Genomic DNA, 10,507 nt, shown 5'->3' on the forward strand with positions numbered 1-10,507 from the left:
TTGACAGAATTCACCTGTGAAGCCATCTGGTCCTGGGCTTTTGTTTGTTGGAAGACTTTTAATCACAGTTTCAATTTCATTACTTGTAATTGGTCTGTTCATATTTTCTATTTCTTCCTGGTTCAGTCTTGGAAGGTTATACCTTTCTAAGAATTTGTCCATTTCTTCCAGGTTGTGCATTTTATTGGCATAGAGTTGCTTGTAGTAGTCTCTTAGGGTGCTTTGTATTTCTGTGGTGTCTGTTGTAACCTCTCGTTTTTCATTTCTAATTTTATTGATTTGAGTCCTCTCCCTCTTTTTCTTGATGAGTCTGGCTAATGGTTTATCAATTATGTTTATCTTCTCAAAGAACCAGCTTTTAGTTTTATTAATCTTTGCTCTTGTTTTCTTTGTTTCTATTTTATTTATTTCTGCTCTGATCTTTATGATTTCTTTTCTTCTGTTAACTTTGGGTTTTGTTTGTTCTACTTTCTCTAGTTTCTTAGGTGTAAGTTTAGATTGTTTATTTGAGATTTTTCTTGTTTCTTGAGGTAGGCTTGTATAGCTACAAACTTCCCTCTTAGAACTGCTTTTGCTGCATCCCATAGGTTTTGGACCGTCGTGTTTTCATTGTCATTTGTCTCTGGTTATTTTTTGATTTCCTCTTTGATTTCTTCAGTGATCTCTTGGTTATTTAGTAACATATTTTTTAGCCTCCATGTGTTTGTGTTTTTTACGTTTTTTTCCCTGTAATTGATTTCTAATCTCATAGTGTTGTGGTCAGAAAAGATGCTTGATATGATTTCAGTTTTCTTAAATTTACTGAGGCTTGATTTGTGACCCAAGATATGATCTGTCCTGGAGAATGTTCCGTGCGCACTTGAGAAGAAAGTGTAATGTGCTGTTTTTGGATGGAATGTCCTATAAATATCAATTAAATCTATCTGGTCTATTGTGTCATTTAAAGCTTGTGTTTCCTTATTAATTTTCTGTTTTGATGATCTGTCCATTGGTGTAAGTGAGGTGTTAAAAAGTCCCCCACCATTATTGTGTTACTGTCGATTTCCTCTTTTATAGCTGTTATCAGTTGCCTTATGTATTGAGGTGCTCCTATGTTGGATGCATATATATTTATAATTGTTATATCTTCTTGGATTGATCCCTTGATCATTATGTAGTGTCCTTCCTTGTCTCTTATAACATTCTTAATTTTTTTTGCGATACGCGGGCCTCTCACTGTTGTGGCCTCTCCCGTTGCGGAGCACAGGTTCTGATGCGCAGGCTCAGCGGCCATGGCTCACGGGCCCAGCCACTCTGCGGCATGTGGGATCTTCCCGGACCAGGGCACGAACCCGTGTCCCCTGCATCGGCAGGCGGACTCTCAACCACTGAGCCACCAGGGAAGCCCAACATTCTTAATTTTAAAGTCTATTTTATCTGATATGAGTATTGCTACTCCAATTTTCTTTTGATTTCTATTTGCATGGAATGTCTTTTTCCATCCCCTCACTTTCAGTCTGTGTGTGTCCCTGGGTCTGAAGTGGGTCTCTTATAGACAGCATATATATGGGTCTTGTGTTTGTATCCATTCAGCAAGCCTGTGTCTTTTGGTTGGAGCATTTAATCCATTCACATTTAAGGTAATTATTGATAGGTATTTTCCTATTACCATTTTGTTAATCGTTTTGGGTTTGTTTTTGTAGGTCCTTTCCTTCTCTTGTGTTTCCCACTTAGAGAAGTTCCTTTAGCATTTGTTGTAGAGCTGGTTTGGTGGTTTTGAATCCTCTTAGCTTTTGCTTGTCTGTAAAGCTTTTGATTTCTCCATTGAATCTGAATGAGATCCATACCGGGTAGAGTAATCTTGGTTGTAGGTTTTTCCCTTTCATTACTTTAAGTATATCATGCCACTCCCTTCTGGCTTATAGAGTTTCTGCTGAAAAATCAGCTGGTAACCTTACGGAAGTTCCCTTGTATGTTATTCGTCATTTTTCCCTTGCTGCTTTCAGTGATTTTTCTTTGTCTTTAATTTTTGCCAATTTAATTACTATGTGTCTTGGCATGTTTCTCCTTGGGTTTATCCTGCCTGGGACTCTCTGTGCTTCCTGGACTTGGGTGGCTATTTCCTTTCCCATGTTAGGGAAGTTTTTGACTATAATCTCTTCAAATATTTTCTTGGGTCCTTTCTCTCTCTCTTCTCCTTCTGGGACCCCTATAATGCGAATGTTGTTGCATTTAATGTTGTCCCAGAGGTCTCTTATGCTGTCTTCATTTCTTTTCATTCTTTTTTCTTTATTCTGTTCCACAGCAGTGAATTCCACCATTCTGTCTTCCAGGTCACTTATCCGTTCTTCTGCCTCAGTTATTCTGCTATTGATTCTTTCTACTGTATTTTTCATTTCAATTATTGTATTGTTCATCTCTCTGTGTTCTTTAATTCTTCTAGGTCTTTGTTAAACATTTCTTGCATCTTCTCGATCTTTGCCTCCATTCTTTTTCCAAGGTCCTGGATCACCTTCACTATTATTATTCTGAATTCTTTTTCTGGAAGGTTGCTTATCTACACTTCATTTAGTTGTTTTTCTGGGGTTTTATCTTGTTCTTTCATCTGGTACATAGCCTTCCGCCTTTTCATCTTGTCTATCTTTCTGTGAATGTGGTTTTTGTTCCAGAGGCTGCAGGATTGTAGTTCTTGCTTCTGCTGTCTGCCCTCTGGCAGATGTGGCTATCTAAGAGGCTTGTGGAAGTTTCCTGATGGGAGGGACTGGTGGTGGGTAGAGCTGGCTGTTGCTCTGTTGGGCAGAGCTCAGTAAAACTTTAATCCACTTGCCTGCTAATGGGTGGGGCTGGGTCCCCTCCCTGTTGGTTGTTTGGCTTGAGGAGACCCAACACTGGAGCCTACCCGGGCTCTTTGGTGGGGCTAATGGCAGACTCTGGGAGGGCTCACGCCAAGGAGTAGTTCCCAGAACTTCTGCTGCCAGTGTCCTTGTCCTCACGGTGAGACAGAGCCACCCCCTGCTTCTGCAGGAGACCCCCACCAACACTAGCAGGTAGGTCTGGTTCAGTCTCTATGGTGTCACTGTTCCTTCCCCTGGGTCCCGATGTGCACACTACTTTGTGTGTGCCCAAGTCCTGTCGAAGTCCTGCAATCGAATCCCACTAGCCTTCAAAGTCTGATTCTCTAGGAATTCCTCCTCCTGTTGCTGGACCCCCAGGTTGGGAAGCCTGACGTGGGGCTCAGAACCTTCACTGCAGTGGGTGTACTTCTGTGGTATAAGTGTTCTCCAGTCTGTGAGTCACCCACCCAGCAGTTATGGGATTTGATTTTATTGTGATTGCGCCCCTCCTACTGTCTCATTGTGGCTTCTTCTTTGTCTTTGGGGTATCTTTTTTGGTGAGTTCCAACTGTCTTCCTGTCGATGACTGTTCAGCAGTTAGTTGTGATTCCAGTGTTCTTGCAAGAGAGAGTGAGAGCACGTCCTTCTACTCCGCTGTCTTGAACCAATCTCCTCACACACTCTTTGTGTGACGATAAGTCTCCTCCTTTTTTGAGGCTATACTTAAAGATATGAAACAAATAAGTAGTTTTGCTATTACTGTTTGGTTGAAAATTTAGCTTTTGGTTAAGCAGTCAGCTTTGATTAATGATATTTTTATCTAGCAAGTGTCTAACCATATTTGTTTGATTGTTTCTGGTAAAGAATTTGGCAATCATGTTTCTTTTTGAAGGACTAAACTATTTCACGAATTGTCACCAGGGATTTGGTTAAATTTTGCAATTATGGTGGCACAACGTGGTTGTTGTAATCTGTTGGAATGCATCTGTGCACTAATTGAAGTTGGGCCTCCATTTTACACATCTCACATTAGCTAATTCATTCTCACATGGAGGTGTTAGGGCTTCCTTCTTGAGAACTTTGTAGGATTAGATTACTGTTTAAGATGGCAAGGTCATAATGAAATGGATAGTCTAAGATTGCATGAAAATGATTTTCATATGAGAATTTTTAGGAGAGCATTCACAGACGTGGGTAGATTACTTTTGTGGAATATGAGAGAGCAGTTTTGGTGTCTTTTGCATTCTGCAAAATGAAATTTCTTCATTGAAGGTTTAACTTTCTCTTCCTTCTCTGTGTAGCTAGAAGGAAACTGCTTTAGGCAACAGGGAAAGCCATCAGCTCTTGGCAGCTAAAGGTAAAATGAAGTTTGGAGGAATGAAACCCTTGAGTGGTGAGGAAAGATGCCAGACCATGAAAGAGGGGAAGGAGGAAGGAATGCCTTGAACAGTGCCAATAAACATCATCGGCCACAGACAAATTTGAGTAGACGTTGTATATAGAATTGGATGATCTTATATCTTTTTAGCCCCACTGAGAAAATAATTCTTTCTTTTCTCTTTACAATAACAACTGTATTTTAAATGAAAAAATTCTGTCATTGCTTCTTTAATACAGGAAATTGAATACCTTTGGATATTTAAACTGACATAACTGGGAGCAAAAAGTACCATATATTATTATTGTTAAAATATACCATGAATGGGGCTTCCCTGGTGGCGCAGTGGTTGGGGGTCCGCCTGCCGATGCAGGGGATGCAGGTTTGTGCCCCAGTCCGGGAAGATCCCACATGCCGCGGAGCGGTTGGGCCCGTGAGCCATGGCCGCTGAGCCTGCGCATCCGGAGCCTGTGATCCGCGACGGAAGAGGCCACGGCGGTTGGAGGCCCGCGTACCGCAAAAAAAAAAAAAAAAAAAATACCATGACTTTAATTGTAATTTCATTGCTGTTCATTTTATGACTTCCTTTTGCTGTGTCAGGTGTTTGAGAGACTGCCATTATTGATCACAACTTTCTTTAAAATGTCTCTTTGGATTTTTTACAAAGCTCTCTGAATCATTTATTAAAATATGATAAAACTTTAATTGCACCTATGATTGTTCACTTGGAAATGGTTCAGTCTTACAGGGAGTGAGTACACTTACAGTATCATTAACCTACCATCTCTGCCCTGCAATGAATGCCTTTTTCTTGCCCTTTCTCTCTTATATCTCATCTTTGAAAACATTTGATCTATATACCAGTAATACAAATTTTGCCCCACTATTAGGTCAAAGTATTAACACAAATAATTGGAAAATTGAGCCTCTAAAGAAGAATTAGTAAGATTAGATAGATACATTAAAATATAAGTGCAAAGACATTTCTGTGTAGATGTTTAATGAAATCTTCTTTGTGTTATACGCCAAACGAAACTCCCGTGTCATCTGATTGTTTTTTAAAAATAGGGGTGATTTCACTAGATGTAATGTTTGCCAACTATATTAGTCACTCATACAATATATATCTTAGAATCTAATGTAATTAAAAATATGTCATCTTCTTCAGGGCCTATTACTTAGAAGTTCAAAAAAGGAGTAAATAGAAGTAAACAGTAGATATACAAATCCATACATGAAAATAAAACAGGGGAAAGTGAGAGAAATGTTATATGATAATGAAATATTCCCTTATGTATTGACTTAAACTCCACTAAATTATTATTCTTTCAAGTCCAATGGACAGTGCTTCCTTTAGGGCTTAGAGTATGGATAATTTACTAACTCTATGTACATTTTAAATAGAATAAATAGAATATTTTATTGGTAAATTATGCTTTCACTTTCTCTGGGTGATGATATAAAGTTAACATTCCTTCTAGATAAATTTTATGGGACCAATCTTCATAGGTGATCCTTTCATGGAACAAGTATTACAAAGTTGAAGTGATGATTTCCACACAAATGGAAATACATATATATTCTTGTTACCCTGGACAAACTTGGCTCAAGGTAATTCAAGTAGGGAGAAAAGAAATGGCATCCTCAGGGGTCAACTGGGAGCAAGCTTCTTATAATCCCATGAGATCGTCTGACAGACTTTCAGGAATGAATGTTTGTGGCATGGCTGTGCAGAGAAACTCTTTCGAAAATTCATATTATGTCCCTCCTATAGTTCAGAATCATTGTAAAATATTGTTATAACATGTTAAAAGCACAGAGGAATAAATTTGTGTTCACATTTGGGTAGTGAAAAAAGTGTTTGTCTAGTTATCTCTCTTGCTGAACATGTGATCTTAGTCAAATACTTTCACTTCTCAAATGCAACTTTGTTATAAAATTGGTAGTGTCTACTTCTCAGGGTTGCTGTACAAATTAGATTAAAAAATATATATCCACAGCAGCCATTTTAGTGTCTCACACATGATAAGGAGGTGTTCAATTATGTTGGCTAGATATTTGGTAACAGTATATAGACAGCACAGTTTACATCTTGTTAATATTACTGATACTAACATTAATTTAACAGCTTCATATCTGAGGGTCTCATTTATGCCGAGTAGTGCATTAAGGGATTTGCAAATGCTCCTTTTAAATCCCCACAACCGCCCTCTGAGGTGAGTAAACACTAAGGCTCAGGAGTTACCTTACCTTCACAAAGACTCACCGTGTTTACTAAACTTGAATAACATATATATTACTTTTAATGGAAATAAAATCTTATTTTTCCCAAGATTACACTTGCAAATATCCCACACAGGTATGCCTGGTTACCAGGTATGCCACAAAAGCCTTTTTAACCCATAATGGAGCTGAAAGAATACATTTGCAATTAAACATAGCAAACTGTAATTACAATACTATAGAACAAGAAAAAGAAAGGTTGAATATTGGTTAAATGTTCCCCTTGAATACTGATTCTTGGGCAGTGCATTTGTATTAAACTGAAATTGAGATTTAGGTAGAAGTTTGAAGACAGTATGATATTATGAAATGTATCTATACGTTTGAAGTGTTCCTGAGGTTGCTTTAGGCATTGAATAGCTTTGCTTTCTTGGTCTAGGGGTGTCCCTGTATTACTCTGACTTGACTTGGCCACAATTAGTGTATTGGGTTTTTTTAGTTTTATTATGAGAGAATCAAAGACAGGAAAGGGGACTTTCCCAAGGCAGACAAAAATTGAAAGAAGAGGGGTAGTATCATTGAAAAGGGTAAGTGTGTGAAATGTCTCGGGCAGGTTCATTCAGCTATGAGCTATGAAATGGAGTAGAAACAGGGAGTGGAGTTGTACCCATGAGATCCTGGGTGTTAGAGGATGGAGAAGGAGAGAAAGCAAAGTGATCTTGTGCAGGGTAAGGAAAGAAGAAGACAGTGTTCATCTAAAGTGTTCGTATGTCCTAACCTAAAGCTCAGTACTTATTGTAACAAAGAATCAATGATTTATATCAATAACAGTGATTCTTTAACATCAGTGATTCAGGGTGCTTACTCTTACGGGTTTTAAAACATTTGGGGAAAAATAATTTATTTTACATGATACTTATAATAATTTTCTAAGGCAGATGATTTTCTTTTAATATCTATTATCTACTTAGATACTGTTCTTTGAGTGAGATATGAAAATCATGAGAAATTGGACCCCTGAGTTCTACGATATGTCTCAATCTGTTCTAATGGTTGTGGATTGGCAGCTTGTCTACTAGGCTGTTAAGGTTTTAAGGGTAGAGACCATAACTTGTTCATATTGGCGCCCCTGCAGGGTGTCATACATGCAGTCATTCTTGATACATATTCCATGAATAAATGATACATACTACACAACCAGGTGCTTGACTTTTATGAAAAGTAGCTTTTTCACTGAAACTGAATGCTTTCTAAGAATATAGGAGGAATAAGTTAACAAGAATTTAATAATTTATGCTTCTCTTGCCTAGCTTTTTACCATTACTAGGTAAATTCATATTTCTTATTTCTTAGGGAAGGAATAGCATTCCTGCTTATTTTCTGCCCCAGTTTGGGTTCATCAATTCTAGGTGACAATGTTTAGCCTCCTTTGCAGAAAAGAGCCCAAATATTTTGACATGTACTCAAGTTGATGCATTAAAAAGGCTGAAGCCCAAATCCATCTCTAAAGATTTGCTTAAGAGGTGGACTGGTAATCAGATAGTAAAAAAAAGTTTGAACTACAATTTCCAACTGCTTTGTCTTGAGCTCATGATCAATCATTAAGCCCTATCTGGTTGGCCTCCAAAATGTGTGGGTCAGGAGTTCGAATCCAAGTTTGTATCAGTGCCATTGAGGTTTGTGGGGAGGGAGGACCTGGCAGAGATCCCAAGGGTAGTGGTAAAGAGATGCTGAGTTGCTCCAGGTCTGTTCCTAGAACTCTCAGCCTCACAATTCTCGGCATTTATATGTTTTCTGAAAGTAAATGGTAATTCCTTCTTTCCTTCCCTCTTCCTTTGTTCACTCCCTTCAGCAAGTATTTATTGAGTAGCTATTCAGGGCACTGCTGTAGACACTGTACGTGCAGCATTGAACAAAACGTAGAGGTTTCCTGCTAGTTTTGAGACAGATAATGAATAAGTAAACAAATGTTCACCACTTCCTGACCTTGTATTATACTATACACTGTGAAAAAAAATAAAGCAGGACAGAGAAAATTGAGGGAAGGAGGCATTGTTTATTAAGGGTGGTTAGAAAAGCCTTTCAGAGGTGCTGTTTGAGCAGAGACCTGAAGGAGGTAAGGAAGTGAGGGAGCCAGCTACTAAGCGACGGGAAAATTATACTAGTCACAAGAAGCAGCGATTGCAGCAGCCCTAAGGCATATTTGATGTGTTTATGGAACATCTTAGGAGGTCAGTGTGACTGAAGTGCAGAGAGCAAGGTGGAAAGTGGTAGAAGATGGGGACCTTTTCTTAATTTGGAGAAGATTACTAAGTCTGCCTAGAGGTCTGTGTGATGTCAACATTACAGTGACTGGCAGGGGACAGACTTTGGGAGGGGATGAAGTGTGCTTTCTTTAAAAACTGGATCCCATTCTGGACGTGAGTACCACACAATCCAAATATATGATTGGGAAACTCCTAATTTCCATACAAAATTCATCTTTCAGTCATTTTTTGTGATTTATATGTAAATGTTTTATGTTCTTTTCTCATCTGCAATAGATTAGATTCTTGGAAGCCATTTGAGGAAAGAAGGGCTAATATGACAGAGGTTACAATTGAGAGTATCTTTAAATGTTTAAATTCTGGAAATTAAAACATGGCAAGAGTACAGTAATATTTTGCATATTTTGATTAATTTTTATATCTATTGTGCAAATTATTTCTCGAGAAATAATGATACTGCACATAGATAAAGGAGTCCTGCCTGGCAAAATAGATACCAGAGAAGCACATCTGAATCCCATCGAGGTTGACCCACTGTTAACTGCCACGACTTTGGTATCTTCCTGACTCTCTTCCCTACAGTTCTGAGCAAATTTTTGCAGATTAAAAAATAAAAAATTTTTTGCAGTAAAATATACGTAACATAAAATTTACCATTTCAGCCATTGTTAAGTGTACAACTCAGGGGCATTAAGTCCATTCATATTGTTTGCGACCATCACCACTGTCCATCTCCGGAACTTTTTCATCATTCCACACTGAAACTCTGTACCCATTGAATAATAATTCCTCATGCTTTCCACTCCCCCCAGTCCCTGGTAACCAGCATTCTACTTTCTTTCTTTATGAATTTGACTATTCCAGGTACCTCATGTAAGTAGAAATATTCAATATTTGTCCTTTTAATAATATTTGTCCTCTGGCTTATTTCACCTCACATAATATTTTTAAGGCTCATTGATGTTATAGCATGTATCAGAATTTCCTTCCTTTTTAAGGCTGTATAGTAATGCATTGTATGTACATACCACATTTTATTTATCCATTCCTCCACTGATGGATGTTTGGGTTGCTTGTATGTTATGGATAATGCTGTGATGAACACCATTGTACAAATATCTCATTGAGTCCCTGCTTTTAATTCTTTTGGGTATATGCCCACAAGTGGAGTTGCTAGATCATAAGATAATTCTATAATTAATTTTTTGAAGAACTGCCATACTCTTTTGCACAGTGGCTGCACTATTTTATATTCCCACCAGCACTGCATAATGGTTCCAATTTCTCTACACCCTCGCTAACATTTATTTTCTCTCTTTTTAAATAATGGTCATCCTGCTGGGTGTGAAGTTGGCTCTCCCTGTGGTTTTGACTTGCATTTCCTAATGATTAGTGAAGTTGAATATTTTTTCATGTGCATATTGACCATTTGTATATTTTCTTTGCAGAAATGTGTATTCAAGTCCTTTGCTCATTTTAGAATAGGGCTGTTTGTTTTTGTTGAGTTTAAGAGTCCTTAATATATTGTGGATATTAATCCCTTATCAGATACATGATTTGCAAATATTTTGTCTGTTCTTGGGTTGTCTTTTTACTCTCCAACAGTGTCCTTTGACGCACAAAAGTTTTGATTTTTATGAAATCCAATTTTTTTCTTTTGCTGCCTGTACTTTTGGTGCCATATCCAAGAAATCATTGCCAAATCCAGTGTCTCACCCCATGTTTTCTTACTTTAGTTTTATAGTCTTAGCTTTTAAGTTTAGGTCTGTGATCCATTGCTGATTATTTTTTTCCATTCCTATAGACATTATAGAGTCTAAGAATCT

Source organism: Grampus griseus (genome assembly GCF_964374135.1).
Source record: "Grampus griseus genome assembly, chromosome: 7".
Taxonomy (NCBI): Eukaryota; Metazoa; Chordata; class Mammalia; order Artiodactyla; family Delphinidae; genus Grampus; species Grampus griseus.